Source organism: Stegostoma tigrinum, chromosome 6 (genome assembly GCF_030684315.1).
Source record: "Stegostoma tigrinum isolate sSteTig4 chromosome 6, sSteTig4.hap1, whole genome shotgun sequence".
NCBI classification, from domain to species: domain Eukaryota; kingdom Metazoa; phylum Chordata; class Chondrichthyes; order Orectolobiformes; family Stegostomatidae; genus Stegostoma; species Stegostoma tigrinum.
The window spans coordinates 10,791,477-10,814,322 of NC_081359.1; the positions used below are offsets into that span (position 1 = coordinate 10,791,477).

The 22,846-nt window shown below is 40.5% G+C and overlaps 1 long non-coding RNA gene across 1 annotated transcript in view; it reads left to right on the plus strand.

Annotated features, from left to right (window-relative positions):
- Positions 1-22,846, plus strand: part of LOC125453096 (uncharacterized) — a 324,490-nt gene that overhangs the window by 256,010 nt on the left and 45,634 nt on the right. Inside the window, exon 3 of the long non-coding RNA XR_007247681.2 lies at positions 251-347. This is a non-coding gene — a long non-coding RNA (uncharacterized LOC125453096). The remainder of the gene's footprint in view (positions 1-250; positions 348-22,846) is intronic.

Genomic DNA, 22,846 nt, shown 5'->3' on the forward strand with positions numbered 1-22,846 from the left:
CACAATGCACTTATTGTTATAAAATTGAACCAAATGAACTAGATCCAGCATGGAAACATTTTATTCTAAACTGAATACATGTATGTTGTTTATCTTATTTATTTTGGGATGGGGAATGAGAAAATAAAATAAACTTTAAAACTCTTAAAACAATTAACATTTGCCAGTTATTTTCTCACATTTAAACTAAAATTTGTGCCAACATTTTGCAGCAAGATTGCTGAACCATCTGATCTTATTTTCTGCTCAGATCTGATTGATGAACACCCCTTGCTAAGAGACAGCGTGTGTAATAAAGCAACCGGAGACACCAAGCAGCAAGCTCCCTGACAACTGGATCAAGACAGGTAAAAAAGTAAGGAGCAAAGATTGCACAAAATGAAATTTAGATGTAAGCCTGGGACCACACATTTAGAGCTAGAATGAGACAGCAATACCGAAAGCTAACAGTCGAGTTTTACCATTCACTTTGCTCCTCGTCTACATGTGTGGCACTGTTCGACATAGACCATTTGTAAAAGTATAACACTCAGAATTATTTTCGCACCAAGCTCTGGAACAATGAGAAATTATGCCATTTTATGGTTTACTGCATAAAAATAAAGTCACCATTGTCCTACCGAACCACAGAGCTGTTGTCTCACTAGAGAGAGAGAGATGACTGGTACTGCTTTAACTTGAGGGTCACCATGCCTCAGGCAAAGGGAGAAGTTTAGAAAGAGAGTTCTTCATTATAACCTCAGCCTGTGCAGTCCACATAACATTGACTACAGACAGCCAGGGTCTTCTTGTTTTATGTATCTGAAGTTCATTTACAACATTAACCATTAACAAGGCCATAATTTCAGGCCTTACACTTGTAGTCTGGGTTCTGTACTGATTAATGTTACTGTACATGGCAACCGTTACTGGCTAACCATACTGGCTCCATTACACAAGAGAGTGATTGAAGGCCGATGGCATGTAACTGTATTAAAGGCCTCTTTGGTCTGGAACAACAGTTACCTAACCAATGCTTTCTCCAAAGAGAAAAAGACAGGTAAATGACCATACCAGTTTCCTACTTTTCTTTTATTCAATCTGCAATTTACACCACAGATTTTAACAGATGACGGAAGGATTATTATGTGCAATTAATTCACACCCATTACTTCTGGCACAATCAATGACCAACCTTATGTTATTGCATTCATTTATATTCAAACAGTACAGCACCTTCAAGCATGGAGGTGAGGCATTGTTAAACTCAACTGTTCACCTTTTGTTGTTTTTCCAATTGTACTTTCATTTACAGTGAGCAAGATCAGTGCTGGCTATTAATTTAAATGAGTACAGCTCATGGAAAATGCTAAGTGAACTGCTGAGCTGCGACATAGTTGTGGGGAGCACAAAATTGTCTTGTGCTCAAGTTAACTTGGACCATTTAAGGGCTGTAGCTCTTAAAAGAGGGAATGCATTTCCATTGGAGGAGGAGGTGGAAAGTATTCTCAAAGTGGGTTTGATGTGAGAAAAATACAAAGATAGCAAAACACAGCACAATAATGTCTCCAACATTTTACAATGCTGCACTGTTCACCTTATTACAAGAGATGGAGAGCAGGAGAGATGCAATCTATTCACGTGGAGCTAGAAGTTTCTTACTTCAAATTGACAGGCACAATTAACTGTGCAGGCCATGAAAGAAGTCTGTACAAGTAATTCTAACCATAATGATGTGGTTATAAGAGTAAAAGAATTATCTTCACATAAATATCAGACATAAACAATGAAAAAGTATTCAAAATACGATTTACTCTGCATGTAGGGACTTGCCTCCTCCTAAAGACATAAGAGAATCTCTGGGGAGAGATACCCACTTAAAATCACAAAATAATCTGTGTTTTTGCAAATTGTCACAAAGGTCAGTGTAGAATTGGTTGATAACTGAGTTTATGTTGACAAACGTAGTTCAGATCTGTTTATTGATTTTTTTGAGCTAGTTCCATCTAGAAACTATGGTAGTTTTAAAACAAAGCCATATGACTCTGGAGAATTGACCATCATGATACCTCACAGCCTAGCTTTCTTAGCCAGGGTCATTCTGCATCTGATGTCACTGCAGCCTTGATTCAAGCATGGACAAAAAGCTGAATTCGAGAGGTGAGCTGAGATTCGTAGCCCTGGATATCAAGATCGCATCTGACTCAGTGTGGTATCAAGAAGCTCCAGCAAAACTGGAGTCAAAGAGAATCTGTTTGAAAACTCTTTGCTTGTTGTGGTCATACCTGTCACATAAGAAGATGGTCGTGGTTGTTGGAGGTCAGTTATCTCAGCTCCAGGACATTTCTGCAGAAGTTTCTCAGGTTAGTGTCCTATGCCCGACCATCTTCCACTGCTTCATCAATGACCTTCCCTCCATTATCAGATCAGAAGTGGAAATGTTCATCTGAGATTACACAATGTTCAGCACCATTGTGACTCCTCAGATGTTGAATCTGTCCATTTTTAAATGCAGCAATAGCTAGATAATATGCAAGCTTGAGTTGACAAATAACAAGTATAATTCATGCCAAACAAGTGCCAGGCAATGATGATTTCCAGCAAGAGAGAATCTACCTATTGCTCTTGTATTACTGTAACTAAATCTCTACTCTTCATATCCTAGAGGCTTCTATCAACCAGAAACTGAACTGGAATAGCCTGAAGTATAGTGACTACAAGAGTAGGGTTGGAGTCTAGGAATATTACAGAGAGTAACTCACCTCCTGTATCCCCAAAAACCTATTCATCATCTACAAAGCACAAGCCAGCAATGTGATATAATATCTTTTCTGTTGAAGGGTCTAGGCCCGAAACGTCAGCATTTGTGCTCCTAAGATGCTGCTTGGCCTGCTGTGTTCATCCAGCCCCACACTTTGTTATCTTGGACTCTCCAGCATCTGCAGTTCCCATTATCTCATGTGATATAATACTGCCAACTTGCCTGGGTGGCTATAGCTTCAACAACACTCAAGAAGCTTGACACCATCCAGGATAATGCAGCCCACTTGGGCACCATTCAAACATTCATTCTCTCCACCACTGGTGCTCAGTAGCTGCAGTGTGCATCATCTACAAGATGTACTGTAGAAATTTACCAAAGCTTTGACAGAAACTTCCAAACTCACAATGACTTCAATCTTGAAGGACAAGAGCAGCAGATCCATGGCAACAGAACAGTATGCAAGTTGTCCTCCAAGATACTCAACATCTTGATTCAGAAAATATAGCACTTTTTCTTCAGTGTCACTGGGTCAAAATTCTGGAACTCCCTCTGACATTATGGGTGTACCTAGATCAAATTGACTACAGCAGTTCAAAAAAGCAACTCACCATCGCCAATGAATGTGGGCCAGTGATGCCCACATCCTGCAAGCGAATATAAAAATAATTAGAACCATCACAGTTAATCTCTGTGATGGCCTTGGATATGAATGAATTCCAAATTGACAACACAACTAAGTAGGAAACTGCCTTGGCCAAATTGAGCTCTAGGCGAAATGAAAAATACTTATTGATCTTTTTCACTGAGAGGTACACGTGCACAGCAACAGTAGTCCATTCCAAAAAAAACCCCATTGACATTAAAATAACATTAATCAGAACATCCAGATCTCAATCAAAAGCCCACATCTGAATTTCTTATGATGGTGAAATTGCTGTTTATATTTGCCATTTTTGATTAATAAATGAAGCAATATCCCACAGGAAATAAAAATTAAACATTATAGAAAAGCTCAAAAGCAGAAAAAGTTCTCCAACCCAACTATATGAATTCTGAAAGTGATAGCCTCAAACAACCATGCCCACTAATATCTGTCTAATTCCCTTATAAATGATCCCAAACTCTCTGACTCCCTGGGCAGTCCATTCATCATGTTCATCATCCTCTGTATAAAGGAGTTAAATCCACCTTCTCTCTTTTAAGCTTGAGCCTCTGTCCCTTGGGTTCTGAGTGTGTAGAAATCTTGAACCTATTATTGGGATTCAATTTATCCATTCCCTTTAGAATCTTGAATATTTGAACAATATTTCCACAGAGCCTTCTCATCTTCAAAGTAAGCAATTCCTTTAAAATTCCCTTCATAGTTTAGATGCTTTGAGCAATGTAATAGTCTGGTGACCTTTACTGCAATGCCTCTAAGGCATGGATATTCCTACTGTGGTATTATGGTCACAATTGGTACTCAGAATTTCAAGTATAGTTGTAAGTTTCTATATGGACTCATTCATACATGTTTTAAGGTTAGAGTTTGACATATTTTGTTTATAGCACATCTGTGAAATGCCTTGAAACCTTTTACTGTATTAAAGGCACTGTATGAATTATGAGTGCAAGTTATTTGTATTAGCAAAAGAACTATCCCCATACTATCAAATTCCCTTCCTTTACTGAATGCTGCAATAGGTATTTCAGACTGTTGAACGCGTTGTGTTGCAGGAGCCATTCAATTTATATTCTCACTGTTTAGTTCCCATCCCTAGTCTCATTATTGTGCATTTGTACGCATTAAATGCCATTTGATCTTTAACTGACCAGCTTCTCAAGATATTCAGATTGCACTGTGCTGAATCGCCTCTTTTTCATTATTTAACTCCCCACTGCCTTCAATGTTGATATTATCAGCACAGAGAGACGGCTTTCTGTCTGTACTTAGACCCTAATTATTTTGATACATTACATACAATATAGTGCCAACAACAATCATCCCAGTGAGTTGTGGCACCTTGCCATGTTAGCGTAGCAACATTCACAATAATCTTTTGATTTGAACAATTTCAAATCCACTTTAGAAGTGCAGCTCCTATCTTTTACAAATTAACTCCTGTGTGATGCAGTCCCAAAAGCTTTGCTGATTGCTAAATATAGCTTAGCAACAAAATCCTCAGGGTCAACATGGCAGCATTTCCTTACAGAACTACAGTGCATGTTGGACAAAATTTTCCTCCCACTGATGCATCCTTTTTTTTATTATCCCACACCTCTGTTTGTATTTTATCATCATCTGTTTCAGGGAACCTTTGAAAACATTACAAAAATGAGTGCAAATTTTGGTGATAGGTAGTTACTGAATGGCATCATACCCCTTCTTAAATATGTTGGAGATGGGAACTCTGTGAGCTGACACAGCTAGAATAAGTCATTAAGCAATGGAAGATAATCAGAAAATTAATGCAGTCATGGCTATTTCAATAAAATGTAGTAACCAAAATCTTAAGTTTTTATTATTCCACAGGTTCAAATAACACCAAGCCAACTATTGGAATTTAAATTCAGTTAATAAATCTGGGCTGGGAAGTTAGATCTAGTAATGGTGCCAGAACGTGGGGAAAACAATAATTGATTACTGTTAAAACCCACCCGGTTTGCTAAAGCCCTTTAGGGAAGGAGATCTGCCTTCCTAACCCAATCTGGCCTACTTGTGACTTCAGAACCACAGCAATGTAGTTGACTCCTAACAATTTTCTGGAATGGCCTGAGATAGGCACTAAGGACAATGAGGATGAAAGCTTGACTTATCAACAATACCCACATCCAATGAGAGAAAAACTACAATATGTAAATTATGAACTGCCATATGATTTAATCATTAGCTTTGTAAAAATGACAAATAGCTATCAATCTACCCAGAGCTGCATGAAGTTGCTATATTTTCACATTAATCTTGAATGAACCAAGTACAGGTAAATAGAATGAGTGTAGATTTGTGTTTGTTGGTCGTCATAGACTCATTGAGCCAAAGGTCTTGTATCTATGCTCAATGACTCTAATTAACCATTGAGGCTATGTGGCATGAACTTGTTTCTCACCTTAGCACTTTTGGCTGTGTAGAGTGACATCACAAATCCTGACTGGTGAGGCTACTTCTGGAATACTATGTCCAGTTCTGGCCGCCCAGTTATAAGAAGGATACTATTAAGCTGGAGAAGGCTCGGAAGAGATTTAACAGGATGTTGCCAGATATGGAAGGTTTGAGTTATAAGAAAAGGTTGGATAGGCTGGAACTCTTTTTTCCCTGGAGCTTAAGTGATTGAAAGGCAACCCAATAGAAGTTTACACAATAATAAGAGGTATAGATAGATTTAGTGGTACTTGTCTTTTCCCAGGATGGGGGGATTTCAAGATGAGCGTACATACTTTTAAGGTGGGCGGAGAGAGATTTAAAAAAGATACAAGGGGCCGATTTTTTATACAGAGGATGGTTTGTGTGTGGAATGAACTTCCTGAGGAAGTGGTGGATGTGGGTACAATTACAACATTTGAAAGACTTTTGGATAAGTACATGAATATGAAAAATTTGGAGGGGCGTGAGCCCGGAGCAGGTAGGTGAGACAAGTTCAGCTTGGGATTACGGACTAGTTGGACCGAAGAGTTTGCTTCTGTGCTACATGATTCCAGGACTCTATGACTCTACGCTTGGGTCAATCTCCTACCAATCGCACCTGGAGACCATACTGGTGGAATTGAAAATGTGAATCGTCAGTCTTCCCAAATAACATTTCCATCAAGAATCAAAAAAATTTCATTCCAATTTAAAATCTCCATGTTTATGTCAAAAATGAATAAGTCTGCATAAATTAAAGACAGTTTATTTTTGGAAATTGCATCAATATCAAATTTATTAAAATTAAAAGTGCTGTGATGGACCGCATTCCCAGAAACAGAGTGGATTTTGATTAGGAGCCAATTAAAGGAAATGAAAGGCCTTTTCAAGTCTATTGTCAAAGGTGCCTTTTGGAGGCCTGGAGGCATTTTGGACTAGCCTGGCTGCCTTCATTAGAGATAATGGGAACTGCAGATACTGTAGAATCCAAGATAACAAAGTGTAGAGTGATAATTGGAACTGCAGATGCTGGAGAATTCCAAGATAATAAAATGTGAGGCTGGATGAACACAGCAGACCAAGCAGCAGCTTAGGAGCACAAAAGCTGACATTTCGGGCCTAGACCCTTCCGAAACATCAGCTTTTGTACCCCTGAGATGCTGATGGCCTGCTGTGTTCATCCAGCTCCACACTTTGTTATCTTGCCTTCATTAGAGCTGTCAGAATTCTGAATTCGTTCTTTTAATTAAAGAAATTAGTTAAGCTGAACAGTGAGCATCTCTATCCATCTCCCCCAAAATGAAGCTAGAGTTTTCAACTCCATTGGGGCTGCTGAGCCCAGACATCACCCTTATTTTAGAGGTGAGCCCAAGCTCTGGCCATGATTTGTCCAAATCAGGGGGAAATCCCTGCCTGATAATTGTTTCCTATACACCGGTTCCACATTAGCTGTGTGGGGTGGGGGACAGGGGCAATGAAAAGGTGTCAGGTAGATAGCTTGTCTGCCATCTTAACAAGCACCCCAAAATTCTCAGCCATAACACACTGACTGAGTGTCTGCTTAACTAGACTTGCCAACCGGACTGTTGACCCCAGAATAATGTGCTGCCTCTAACGATTGGAGCAATATCAACCGGGTGGATCTCATACAACGTGCGTTCCTTGATTGAAGTTGTTAATCTGGTCCAATCAGGGAGCCCTGGCTAACAGATTTAAACAGAGGCACCAGGGGTTCTATTTACTCCAGAAGCTGGCACTGATCTAGCTGGATCAGAGTCATGTACTATGCTGGTATAAATAAAAAGTGACGTGGTGATGGGATACCAGCCAACATGAAGCAATTTGACTGCCCATGCCATAATGCAGCTGGCGCAAGATGTAGGGACAGGAGTGGTGAGCATGTTATTATAAAAAATCCGAAAGGGATGGAAAGAAAGGGGCAATTCAATCCTTACAGGGGTGTATGACAGGAGTGGGGGTGGAATAGATAGTATCACAGCCTCTTAACTAACCATTTGGTTCCAAAAACCTACCTACAGCCTTCTTGCACCTGTCCTCGCAATGGCCAAAACCTCTCTTTTGAACATGGCTAGCTTACATAGGTCTGAGGATCTTCTTGGGTTATATTGCTGTCCTAGAGTTGCTGAGGCCTGTCAGGATTGCTGGTAATTGGTCAGTAGCTCTAAAGGGTGTGATATCCTCCCATTGAGGGGCTGTAATCCCACCCAGCTCCCAACCCAGTAGGGCATTATGTCTGGGCAGATGGGAGTGTTTTTGGCCTGTCAGCTGCCTCAAACCTTCCTTCTCAGAAGGGTAAGCAACTTGCCATCTCCTGGTAAACATTGAGGTTATGGTGCCCCATTTGACTCCAAGGTCAGATTGCCTCGCCTGAAACATAAATATCACTCCCCAGGACAGCGACTGGTGATATTGATAAGCTAAGATCTGGATAAGCCAGATTCCAAACTGATTGAATCATATTCTGCTTTATTTTGACATTAACAAAGTAGCCACCTGCTGAAACATAAGCATGCAATGCTGCAGTTTTTGCTTTCACAATAAAACAGTATACACCAAATTATCTTCTTATAACGCAATTTCAAAGAATTTTTAAACACAGACTAAAAGTATTATCTTATTATTGAAAAGAAAAACAACCTAAATGCACCCTAATTCAGTCACCAATAACGCACCTTGTATAATCACAACATACTACTCATACTCTCCCTACTTCTGAATCCCTGCCACTCCACCATTGTAGGGTCAAATCACTTGTGATTTTAACTTTAGTTGAATTATTCAGGGAGTTATTATACACCTGACCATAAAAATACTCAGCTTTAAGTAAACTCATCAGGGTTTTATCTCAACACTTCTGGCCTAGGACTAAAGTTATGCCTTTAAGGTAATTTAGTTTCATTGTATACTTCCTTGTTCAGAAACATTGCTCTATACAACCATCATCATACAAGGACTTCACAAGACTGCTGAATACTCAAAGTTAAAACAAAAGAAAAAATATTTTGCTGAGCTATAAGTGTTTCCCTTGAGCTTAAACAAAATCTGACTTCCAAATGTCTTGTTTCTTTATCCAGTTCAGCTCCAAAAACTTACCTATATACATACTTGCCATTAATTTGAAAGCTAGCCCTGAAAAACAGTTTTAAAAGAAAGCGTGTAGCAAGAGAAATGCCCATAATTATTAACTTCAGACATACAGAAAAATTCATGTCTCTTACTAAATCAGAATCCCAGACCCGAAATTGCTATAAGTGGTAATAAAAAGACATACAAATCATACAGTTTACATCACAGAATTAAGTAGAGAACAGTTTTCATCTCTCCCAGGTCAGGCCAATTCGTGTTGCATACTTTATCAGAGTGACAGTTGTGATAGGTATGTATTGTTCACCTCGTTTTAAAAGTCATTTCGATTTATTTGACTCAGTCTGTCAAAAAGAGATCTGGCAAAAAAAATGCTCCATGGCTAAATTAGGAATGTATTTTTGCTTCGTGTTGTTGTCTAAAAAGCATACAGAATCACGAGCCATCAGGTCCCTTTGGGTACACAATGTGTACAATAAGATGAATTCAAGTTGATTCAATGAAAACAGAGGAAATGGGATGGATGAGAATACTCTGCTTGTTCCAATAACCTGTGTAAATTACAACCAGTCAATATCCAGATGGAAACTGTTAATCCATTGGAAATCCCATTTCATGACAGATGTAAGGCAAGCTCAAGGGGACATTGCGACTCAATTTTTCATCTGCATTAAGTGTGAGCTTCATCTGGTAATGGTCAAACTAAGAAGAAGAAAAATTATGTAATATCACACAACCTTCATGAGAGTAATAATAGATTAATATTGCATCTATATTAATGCATACATCAAATAAACACAGTAGCTTGGAACTTTCTTGCTTACCTCAGCCTTGAAGGCAAACAAATGCAGTTGAAGCCTTTTTTAATATCAAATAATAAAACAGGCAAGTTTGATTAATGACATTGCAGAATTTGACAAAAATCACCATTATTAAACTGGATTTATCTGTTACAAAGATACAACTGTTGTATATTTAACAGGTAATGTTAATTTTTAATATCAAGCATATAGGAAAATAAACAAGACAAAAAAATGCAGAAATTGTAGGATTAAGTTAACCTGATCTGACTGATGGGAAATTGAGAATGGTTCAATCAGCTGCCTGGTCTACCTGCTGCCCAATTTTTCCTATCTCTGTTAACAATGGAAAGTAAAGTCAGGTAAAGGATAAAACTGATTGTCAACGTTATTGTAACGTTTTCTCTTCAGGTTGAAATACTTCCTTATAAACTGTGATGTGTGTGTGCTTGCATTGGCACATTCCATAAATTACCATGTGCTAACCTTTGTCAAATATCACCATAGTGCCAGTATGGGTGAGCATTATGCAGGGTTTCTCTCCATGAGTTCTAGTGAGTTATCACATTCAATTCTCCACAGCTCACCTCATTATGTATGCACCATGCCTCTAAGGTACTTCTGCCAAGCTATGATTAGCCTTTCACATTGCATGTTATGGAAAGGAAACAAGAAAAAAAACTTTTGAGAGAATTTAAGCGACACAGTGAAACCACTGGAAATAGGATTTTACATTCATTGATGTATTGTTGTTTTACATTATCGCTAATCTGATCAGTTGTCATTGTAACTGCAGCTACAAGGATGAAGCTAAAGTGGCTGACTGTTCTTAGCATTATACCAGGTTAGAATCCTGTCTAAGGGAAAGCTACTTTTTCCATAACACCCAACACTTCAGAACATCTTGACATTGTCAGGACTGACCATAGTGCTTACTGACATTGTGAACAGGTGTAAGGTTATACATTATTGTAGGAACAATAGACCCTTAAACTATTTTCTAAATGGAGAAGGCTTTACAAATTTGAAGTGCAAAAGTACTTGGGAGTCCTAATTCAGGATTTTCTTAAAGTTAACACATAGGTTCAGTTCACATTTAGGAAGACAAATGCAATGTTGGCATTTATTTCAAGAGGGCTAGAAAACAACAGCAGAGATGTCCTGCTGAGACTGTGTAAGGGTTTAGTCAGACTGCATTTGGAATGTTGTGAGTGATTTTGGGCCCTGTATATGAGGAAGAATTTGCTGGTGTTGGAGGGAGACTAGAGGAGGTGTAGAAGAATGGTCACAAGGATGAAGAGCTTGTTATATGAGGAGAGGTTGAGGATTCTGAGTCTATAGTCGATGGAGTTTAGATGGATAAGGGAGCATCTCGGGGAGGTGATGGCCTAGTAGCACCTTTGCTGGACTGATAATCGATAGAGTCGGATAATGTTCTGGGCATTCGAATCCTACCATGGCAGATGGTGGAATTTGAAATCAATAAATATCTGGAATTAATAATTTAATGATGGCTATGAATCCATTGTCGATTGTCAGAAAAACCCATCTGATTAACTAATATTGTTTTGGGAAGGAAACTGCCATCCTTACCTGGAATGGCCTACATGTGACTCCAGACCCACAGCAATATGGTTCACTCTGAACTGCCCTCTGGACAATTAGGGATGGACAATAAATGCTGCCTGGAATGCCAATGAAATTTGCCGAACATTGAGAGATCTAAACACAATAAACACAGAGGCAATGTTTCCATTAGTAGTAGAGACAAGGATCTAAGGGCACAGCGTCCAAGAGAAGAGACGACCCTTTAGAACTGAGATGAAAAAGAACTTCTTCAGCCAGAGAGCGGTGAATCCATAGAACTTATTGCTGCAGACGGCTGTGGAGGCCAAGTCATTGAGTGTAATAAGACAGAGACAGATAGGTTCTTAATGAGTGAGGGATCAAGGAATGTGGAGAGAAGGCTGAACATGAAGTTGAGAAACCTATCAGCCATAATTGAATGACGGAGCAAACTTGATGGACTGAATGGCCTAATCCAATTTAACTATCTTATGATCATATTGTGACATTTTTTTCAAATGCAAATTACACATGACTTGGTCATGACTATCACTGTCCTTACAATATCAGCAAATAATATCCCATTAATTCTACATCCTTTTTCTTACCCCATAACCCGGAAACTCTTTTTCTTTTTAATATATCTCCAACGTGCTTTTGAAAGCAGTTATCGAATTCCCTTTAGTTGGTACATTCCAGATCACAACAACATCGAAACATAGAAAATAGATGCACGAGTAGGTCACTCAGCTCTTCAGGCCTGACCCACCATTTAAAATGATCATGGCTAATCATACAATCTTAATATCCCACTCCTGATTTCTATCTATAACACTTGATCCCTTTATCCACAAGGGTCATGTCCAGCTCCATCTTGAACATATCTAATGAATTCGCCCCAACAGCTTCCTGTAGAAGAGAATTCCACAGGTTCACAACTCTCTGAGTGAAGAAATTCTTACTCATCTTGATCATGAATGGCTTACTCCTTATTCTTGGACTATGGCCCTGAGTTCTCAATTTCCCCAAATTCAGGAACATTCTTCCTACATCTAGACTGCCCAGTCCCATCAGGGCTTGATGTTTCTTTGTGTTCCTTTCTCCAGTTCATTATTCAAACTTGCAGTGAGTACAAGCACAGTCGTTCCAGTCTTCCCTCATATGTCAGTCCTGTCACCCTGGGAATCAGTCTGGTGAACCTGGGGCGGCACGGTGGCTCAGTGGGTGGCACTGCAGCCTAACAGTGCCAGGGACCCAGGTTCAATTCCAGCCTTGGGCAACTGTCTGTGTGGAGTTTGTACATTCTCCCTGTGTCTACGTGGTTTTTCTCCAGGTGCTCCGGTTTCCTTCCACAGTCCAAAGGTGTGCAGGTTAGGTGGATTGGCCATGCCAAATTGCCCATAGTGTTCAAGGGTGTGTGGGTTATAGGGGGATGGGTCTGGGTGGGATGATCCAAGGGTCGGTGTGGACTTGTTGGGCCGAAGGGCCTGTTTCCACACTGTAGGGAATCTAATCTAATAACTCCCCTTGACTTTTAGTGAGCAGGCTGCAGTGTAACCTCCTCCTGACCATCTTGGAAAGAAAGTCCCAAATGATGATTAACCAGATCCCTTACTGATCTCTTAACAGCTCCCTGTCTGTCTTACCATTAATCCCATGACTGGGCCCATTGGATTGACCATGGGCACTTCCAACGATACAGGCCTCAACTGTCTAGCTGTGACTAATCTTGAAACTGGCAGATGTCATCAACTTATTGTGACCGTACACTGAGGACTACTTTTTATAGACTACGAGACTCACCAATTTGATTGGAATGAATGCGATCTTTTTGCTATATATGGAGTGTTCATGTGTTCCAAGTGTGAGACTTGCTGAGCATAGAACACAAAACAATACAGCACAGTAATGGCCCTTCAGCCCACGAAGTTGTGCCAAAGTATTATCATACTCTAAGATCAAACTACCGTGCATACCCTACATTTTACTATCACCTATATGCCTATCCAAGTGTCGCTTATATGCCCCTAATGTTCTTGACTCCACTACCACCACTGGCAGTGTGTTCTACATGCCCACCACTCTCTGTGTAAAGAACTTACCTCTGACATCTCCCCTATACCTTCCTCTAATCACCTTGAAATTATACCCCGTCGTAAAAGTCATCTCCACCATTGGAAAAAGTCTCTGGCTAACCACTCTATGCATACATGTTATCATCTTGTACACCTCTATCAAGTCACCTCTCATCTTTCTATGCCCCAATGAGAAAAGCCCTAGCTCCCTCAACCTTTCCTCATAAAACCTGCCCTCCAGTCCAGGCAAGCATCCTGGTAAATCTCCTCTGCAACCTCTCTAAAGTTTCCACATCCTCCCTAAAATGAGGCGACCAGAACTGCGTGGCACGATGCCAGACAGTTACATGCCCACTCTCTTGACCAACCACAGCTGACAGCAATGACAAGCTGCCTCACTTTGTATCCGTGCTAAAAGATAAGTTGAGACAGAACGACTGTATGCCTTTAAGATTTGAATGACGTGACAAGATTTAAAAAGGCAGAGCATGACAGAGATGCTGTGAAAGCAAACAAGGAGCCCAGAGGTAGACCTTCCTGCACTCCATGAGCTTGATTCTTGTCCTCACACCCAAAGGGATCAACTGTAGTGTTTCTGTGCAAAGTGTTGGTGAGTTCAGTATTAAATTGGCAAACTGTATCCTAAGTGAGTTGGAGATGTACCATTGATAATGGGAACTGCAGATGCTGGAGAATCCAAGATAATAAAATGTGAGGCTGGATGAACACAGCAGGCCCAGCAGCATCTCAGGAGCACAAAAGCTGATGTTTCAGGCCTAGACCCTTCATCAGAGAGGGGGATGGGGTGAGGGTTCTGGAATAAATAGGGAGAGGGGGGAGGTGGACTGAAGATGGAGAGAAAAGAAGATAGGTGGAGAGAGTATAGGTGGGAAGGTAGGGAGGGGATAGGTCAGTCCAGGGAAGATGGACAGGTCAAGGAGGTGGGATGAGGTTAGTAGGTAGGAGATGGAGGTGCGGCTTGGGGTGGGAGGAAGGGATGGGTGAGAGGAAGAACAGGTTAGGGAGGCAGAGACTGGTTGGACTGGTTTTGGGATGCAGTGGGTAGAGGGGAAGTGCTGGGCTGGTTGTGTGGTGCAGTGGGGGGAGGGGACGAACTGGCCCCAAGATGACTTTCCATATTAAGCAGAGGTTCACCTGCACATCTGCCAATGTGGTATACTGCATCCACTGTACCCAGTGTGGCTTCCTCTACATTGGGGAATCCAAGCGGAGGCTTGGGGACCGCTTTGCAGAACACCTCCACTCAGTTCGCAATAAACAACTGCACCTCCCAGTCACAAACCATTTCCACTCCCCCTCCCATTCTTTAGATGACATGTCCATCATGGGCCTCCTGCAGTGCCACAATGATGCCACCCGAAGGTTGCAGGAACAGCAACTCATATTCCGCTTGGGCACCCTGCAGCCATATGGTATCAATGTGGACTTCACCAGCTTCAAAATCTCCCCTTCCCCCACCGCATCCCAAAACCAGCCCAGTTCGTCCCCTCCCCCCACTGCACCACACAATCAGCCCAGCTCTTCCCCTCCACCCACTGTATCCCAAAACCAGTCCAACTAGTCTCTGCCTCCCTAACCTGTTCTTCCTCTCACCCATCCCTTCCTCCCACCCCAAGCCGCACCTCCATCTCCTACCTACTAACCTCATCCCACCTCCTTGACCTGTCCGTCTTCCCTGGACTGATCTCTCCCCTCCCCACTTATACACTCCTCCCCCCCTATCTTCTTTTCTCTCCATCTTCGGTCTGCCTCCCCATCTCTCCCTATTTATTCCAGAACCCTCACCCCATCCCCCTCTCTGATGAAGGGTCTAGGCCCAAAACGTCAGCTTTTGTGCTCCTGAGATGCTGCTGGGCCTGCTGTGTTCATCCAGCCTCACATTTTATTATCTTGGAGATGTACCATGATGATTTGATGAGGCTGGTATGTGTTCAGTGCCAACTTCCATGTTTAAGGAGATGGTGGATGGAGGCAATTGTTGTCCCAGAGCATGCCTGAGATATGCAGGAAAATAAAACAGTTTATTCCAAATGTAGCAACATTAGATATTAATATGATGTAAATGCATGCAAATGGACCTCTCACCACTCACTAGCGAAATTCCATCTTGCTATTTGAAGCTTGCTCGGAAAACCAGATTTTTATTTTCTCAGCGTCGGGTATCTCATTTTTCCAATCTCGACCATATTTTCCCAACTGACTCACCATTGCCAATATCGTTGAAGGGCTGGGAAAAATTCTCCCTTTAGTCTTCCTGACAGCTAAAATTATACAGCGCACTTCAGATTCCGCTAGCTTTCTTTGACGGCCAAGCAATCTTACTTTGTAGGTGGCCCCATACATTCAATCAAACTTATCAGTGTTACCTTGAGCAAGTACACCTCGTCAACTGAATAACTGATGTTTTCCTAATATAAGAACAATGCCATTGTGACTCAATCATATCAGTCATTGTCGAATTCAAGTGCTCTTACTCTGACTTTGACAAACCTAGTGTTGTGGATATGAAACTTGAAAACACATGTAACTCATTTATTCTACCATCTGTGACTTGAAAGTAAGAGTTACTTTGAAAGTAATTTGCAGGGGTGGAGATGTACCACTGCTGTAAGGAGAACCCCTGAGGGCTTTGAAAGGAATGTTGGTTCATCCTTCTATCAGACATTTTGAAAGCTCCTGTGTTTCCAAGACTGAAAATTAATTACAAGGAGAAATTCATCACAGTTTGCAGATTCACTGAACACAAAGCCATAGGTGGATGTCAGGAATAATCAAGTTTTCGATATTTGAGACTTAATTCCACTCTTTTCAGTAACAGGCAAAATAATGAATACTGATACTTTACAAAAACAGAGCGACGAAAGGTGAAGATTTCTGTATGGGCCCTGCAGCCAAATTGGATGTGACAGGAAAAATGTAAGGGTGTTTCTTCTTCCCATGGATAATTAACCTTTTCCTTTCGTTTTAGTGGTTTTGTTGGTGGTCCCGGGTCAGTAATTTTCTTAATTTGCTTTCCATTTTTCCGTTAGATGTAGAAAGGAAACAGTTGGTAAGTTGTTCCTAACAGTTTGTCGGTGGCTCATGGAATTCACATGTGGTTAATTTGCTGCACTGCACAAGCTTAAAAAATAAAAAAGAGATATAGAATTAGAAAGCCTTACTCATTGCAGCAGTGCACTGCTTTCAAGAGGTTAGTCGAATGAATGCTTTCTTTAAATTTCCTTTTGATCTCAACAAACAGTTTAATTTTTGAGCTATCTAACAGACAGATTTCATGACAGCTTGAAACGTAATCATGTCAGGTTTTCAGCAAGCTGAAATTCTTCTGTGACCAATAGTATGACCTTAGCTGTATTCACATTCACAGGACACAAATGCCACTCAGAAAGCTGATAGACGGCTTCCCTTTAAACATCAAAATGTTTCATTTGCTTAAAAGGAACATATGACTGTTTCCAATTAACTGATCAGTGCTTTGAATAGAAATCCATTTAGGTAACTTCCTCAAATAAAAGCAAAATACTGTAGATTCTCAAAAACTTAAATCAAAACAAAGTGCTGAGGAGCCACAGCAGGTCTGGAAACATCTGTGGAGAGAGAAACAAAGTTAAAGCTTCAGTTCAATGATCCTTTCTCAGCACTGGAGAAGAATCTATTCTGAAGATATATCCCTTGATGCTGCCAGACCCGATAGGTATATTGAGCAATTTTTAAAAATATTTTTGCTATCTACTTCAACTACTTTATAAGACTCTAGAAATGAAATTGCTGCTGCAATTAAAGTGTGGGAGATGCAGAACCATGAGTTCTTACTGCAAAAAATGGTTACGTAGTACTCGCATTTCCAGACCTACGGTACTGTATTGGCAAATAGCATCCATGATGCCCATGCACACTTTGGGGGTGTGGTTGTCAACTGAGACTAAATCTGTTCGTGTTGATTTCATCACATGACTTTCCCCCATGATCAAACCATGAGCCAATCAATTTATCCATTCTTATGACTCATGCAATGATCATTGACTCATTGACCACCACATGTTCAATGTACCTCCAATAATGATCAGCAATCCATTAGTAAACCTTTCCAAAGACATGCAGGAAATGGGGCATTCAACAGATTAACTCTTCTCCTCAATACCTCAGTTGAGTTGTCATATAGAATGCACTGTTTATAGTGTAAAATTTATAGTCATTAAATGCAAACTAACTTGCCAAAATTTTTGAATAGAGATAATGGGAACTGCAGATGCTGGAGATTCCAAGATAATAAAATGTGAGGCTGGATGAATTTGGCCTGCTGTGTTCATCCAGCCTCACATTTTAAAATTTTTGAATACCTATTTTAAATTTGCAGTTCACCCACACTGCCAGCTCTCGTTTTTAGGAGATTGATCCCCACAGTTCTTCCATTCCATATTCTCATCTCTCCATTGTTGGAAAGAAGGAATGAAAGAATACAAAGGCATAATCAATAAGCATGCAATTATCCCACTTTGGATATTCAAATAAGCAATGGCCAAATCCTATGAAGGAATGGATGGCATATCCAAACTGCATATCATCAACCACATGTCATATGATGATGGCTTGAGTATGGAAAATATCCAACCACACAGGCGGCAGGTAATACACAACCATCAGTGGCAACAGATAAACACTACCCTCTAGAAAGGCACCATTACTCATCAGAACTGTAAAATGGCTAAGTCTGATTGTGTTGTCCATCAAGGGGTCATCTGAAAGCATTGAGACAATACACATTTGTTGGATACAGCTAAACTCCAATGTTTGTTTATTTCATATGCCACTGTACAGAACCAAATTGCTTTTGTGACTCTATATAAGATTTGTTTTTGATGAATAAATATTTTTGAAATTAAGAAAAATATTCATTGGAAAATTGCTTTCCCATTTTCTTTCCAAGGGGAAAAGAAGGAATTTGCATTTTAGCGCAGGTTCCAGCACTGTACCTTTAAGACAGTAATGTGATGTCTTGAAATGTGATACTCCTGTATAAAATTTATTAACTGTAATTATTCTTTCGGTATCATGGAGTCATGTAGTACCTTCAGTCAGTCAACTATGTATGTGTAGTAGACAGTAACAGCAGTAATCAAATGAACCAGATCTATATGTAAGGTAACAAGGTGAAGAGCTGGGTGAACACAGCAGGCCAAGCAGCCTCAGAGGAGCAGGAAGGCTGACGTTTCAGGCCTAGACCCTTCTTCAGAAAACTTGTAAGGTTATTATATTGTAACCATGTACGTAGTTCATGTTCTTGATAACCTTAAAATTGTGTCATTAATATTATTTCAGCTGGTACCTTAGTTCAGGTTCATCAATACAGCTGAAAGTGACTTGATCACTAAGTAATGAGCAACTTCAATAACGATGCCAATACATCAACAGTAAGCAACCTGATTTTGAATAGCTGGATTTAAAATTTACAAAACCATTTTTCTGCTAGATTCAGTCACTGTAATTGGTTTCGTAGTAAATGTAAAAAGCTATTTTCTTTGCAAAAAGGGGTTTTTTTTATACCTTTTAGTGTCCTTGACCCAAAAGGATCAGTTTTGATTTTAAAAATCTCCCAGAGAAACAATAAAATGGATTGTTAATGGAAACTCATTGACTATAATGAGTAAATGATTGTTTTGTGTGGATGAAGAGTGCAGAAAGTCAAATTTTAGCTTTATTTCTGCAATCTTTTCAGTAGTTAGTGTAATCCTGGACTAAAGTACTAACAAGCAGATATTCCACATGATTTTCATTATAGTATTTTGCCTTTATTTTTTAAAAAATCCATAATTAGAAATTAAGGTACTGGTATGTATGAATGGTTTCATTGTATTAACATAAACATACTTGAAATAAATATTTAATTATTAATAGACTGGATTGACTGCCCTTGACTAATAGAGGAGTTAAATTATAACTTAAATTAATTGTGTTTCTCTGTGTTTGTGTGCAATTCTTTTTCAGATCAGCAGTTCAATTTCCCAGTTACAGTATTTCTATATCATATCATTGAGGGCTGCTTACATTGTAAAAATGATCAACATGCATTACATGAAATTTGAAGACAGTGAAACAATTAATTGGTTTCAGATACAATTAATTCTTAGACTGATTTTGTAAAACACTGAGCTACTAAGACATCTTCCTGACAAAATGAATTTTGTTGAAGTCTTTCATTTAGCACTGTCAAGCCTAGAGAAAACATTTATACCACATGAGGCCAAAGTGCTAATAGCTTGGCAAGTGGGCTCCGGATCATAGACACACCGCTGGTGACAATGCACCAATTAATCATGATTGACAGTTAACAGCCATTTGTTTCCATTTTAAAATCAGGCGGGTTAACTCTGATTATTTAGGACATTGCCCTGTAAATTGCACAGAGAAATGAAATGACTGTCACCTATTTTGTTGAACTGAATCTGGCACAGAGCATGTATCAGCTTTTCCCCTTGAGTTGGTGTTCTTGTGAATTGTCCTGATGCGTTCAAGAGGAAAAGTTTTAACAAAATTTATCTTTTGTCAGCCATGTTCAAGTTCTCTCCTACTATACGCCCATTAAGACATATAGTAGATTGCTTCAATCACACTACCTCCATCAACAGCTAATTTTGCAAAGAATGTTTTTTTTACCAAACAGGAACCTTTTCTAATAGAAAATTAGAAGTATGGAGTATTAATTTGTAGATGAGTAGAAACACAGTACCTGAGTTGTCTATGTTTGCCTGAAATCTAATTGTCCTCTAACAAAATGTCAAAACAGCAGTGCACTCCCTCAGATCATCTTATCCTAATTTAATGTCTTCATTGCACAGATATTTTATTTGCACTGTTGTGTAAAAGGGGATAATGGCAGGATTTTCCCACGGCATCCCTACATTGTACCACCCCACTGCTGTCGAACATATCCCACCTTTCAATGGGTCAAAGACAGATGTGCTTTAAAAAAATGTGCTTTCATCTCTTGAGTTCTGTAACTCTCCTGGACAAACAAATGACGATTTTTCTTCCACTTTTAAAGAAGGATAAATGTTTTTACACAACACTCTAAGGTATTTACAATAATTCTTACCAATCAATCACAGCCAAAGACATACTCAATAAAACATGGTTATTATGAAAAACACATCATGTGTTAGGTTATAAAAGCCTAAAGAGTTGTTCCACTCACTTTGTTCCAGTTAAAATATTGAAACATTGCACACTTCTGATTTCCTTATGGTCCACTGAAGAAATAGAAGTTGAAAATTTAGGAAGATGGACTTGCAGTTGTTTACTGCTTGCAACAAAGGTTTTCTCTGGCTTCACAGCAGTTGAAAACCTATGGTAAAAAGTAAATAAAGGATTACTTAAATTCTCTCCCCTTCTCTTACATTTTAGCCAGTGTCCTGTTCTGTTTTCTGTTTTTTTGGAAGCTTCTGTCTGTCCCTGACCTGAAGAATGTGTCCTATAAAAGGTCTACCATCAGAAGCCAGGTTTCTGTCATGTAATCAGTGAGTCTGTGTTTGATTGTCAGACAAATGGTTTTAGATTGCCCAGCCATTAGCAAACAAGACGGTCCCATTTTCAACCATTCACATCTCATTCTGGTCGATAGGAATCTTTCACAACAACTCTTTGGTAATCCACTCTGAAGCTGTGAAGTCTGATGGGGGTGTCTTTTTTTGTATTCATTGGATAAGGACAGCTTTTAATCATAAATGCATAAGAAGGTAAGGAATAGGAACCGAAGGTAGGCCATTTGGTGTCTCAAGCCTGCCTCACCAATCAACAACATCATGGCTGATCTCCCCTAGACCTAGCTCCTTACTTAGGAGTACTTAGGAATTCTTGAGTAAGAAAAGGATGTGAAGGATTTGAGGGAGAATGAGATATATAATGGGACAAGGACAATAGGAGATGGGACATGGGGTAGAACAGGCAGAGTGGCATGGAAGGGAATGTGGTAGATGAGGATTAATGGAATAGCCATTTATTGATACTCATATTTTTACATAAAAATACAGTGAAAAGTGTTTCAGGGGCATCTATATTAATAACAGTAGTCATAGCTAAGAAAAAAATTAAGATAAAGCCCATCTTAGTTCAATTCCTGTTTCCAAGTTTGGGAAAAGGCAATAACACTACAAGATCAACACACTATGCCAATGGAATACTGGCCCGGAAAAACCCGCAGAAGCCACTCCAAGGAACAGCCCCATAACTAATCCTGGGAAGGAAGACGTCACAAATGCCATTGCAAAGGAATCCTGGGAGGCCGGAGGCCAGGCCAAAATCATCTCAACAATAAAACATCTTCTAATATCACAGCAAATACCGGGTCGATGCACACACGCCTCCTCAAAACCCTTTCCCAACACCAGCTCCTCAACACCACCCCCTCAACAACCCCACCAGAACACCACCTCGTCAACACCTCCTCCTCAACACCGTCACCTCAACAAAACCCTCAACAACACCTCCTCATAAACACCTCCTCAGCACCACCTCCTCAACACCGTCTCCTCAACACCCCCTCCTCAACACCGCCTCCTCAACTCCACCTCCTCAACACCACCTCCTCAACACCACCTCCTTAACTCCACCTCCTCAACACCGCCTCCTCACCACCGCCTCCTTAACTCCACCTCCTCAACACCACCTCCTCAACACCACCTCCTCAACACCGTCTCCTCAACACCCCCTCCTCAACACCGCCTCCTCAACTCCACCTCCTCAACACCGCCGCCTCAACACCACCTCCTCAACACTGCCTCCTCACCACCACCTCCTCAACACCGTCTCCTCAACACCCCCTCCTCAACACCGCCTCCTCAACTCCACCTCCTCAACACCACCTCCTCAACACCACCTCCTTAACTCCACCTCCTCAACACCGCCTCCTCACCACCACCTCCTCAACACCGTCTCCTCAACACCCACTCCTCAACACCACCTCCTCAACTCCACCTCCTCAACACCACCTCCTCAACACCACCTCCTTAACTCCACCTCCTCAACACCGCCTCCTCACCACCGCCTCCTTAACTCCACCTCCTCAACACCACCTCCTCAACACCACCTCCTCAACTCAACCTCCTCAACTCCACCTCCTCAACTCCACCTCCTCAACACCACCTCCTCAACTCTACATCCTCAACACCATCTCCTCAACACTTCCTCCTCAAACCGCCTCCTCAACACCACCTCTTCCACTCCATCTCCTCAACACCACTTCGTTAATTCCACCTCCTCAACAGCGCATCCTGAGTCCCACTCTGGACTCACCAGCTGCCTCACTGCTGTCTGTTAGGGTTGTGCTCAGGTTTTAACAGTTACCTCCAAACTCTGGGCCTCGATGAAGTTGCCTTTATACTGCTTCTGCCCAAAATCTATAAAAGAGAATAAAAAGAAAAGTCAAAAAAAAGTTAAAATG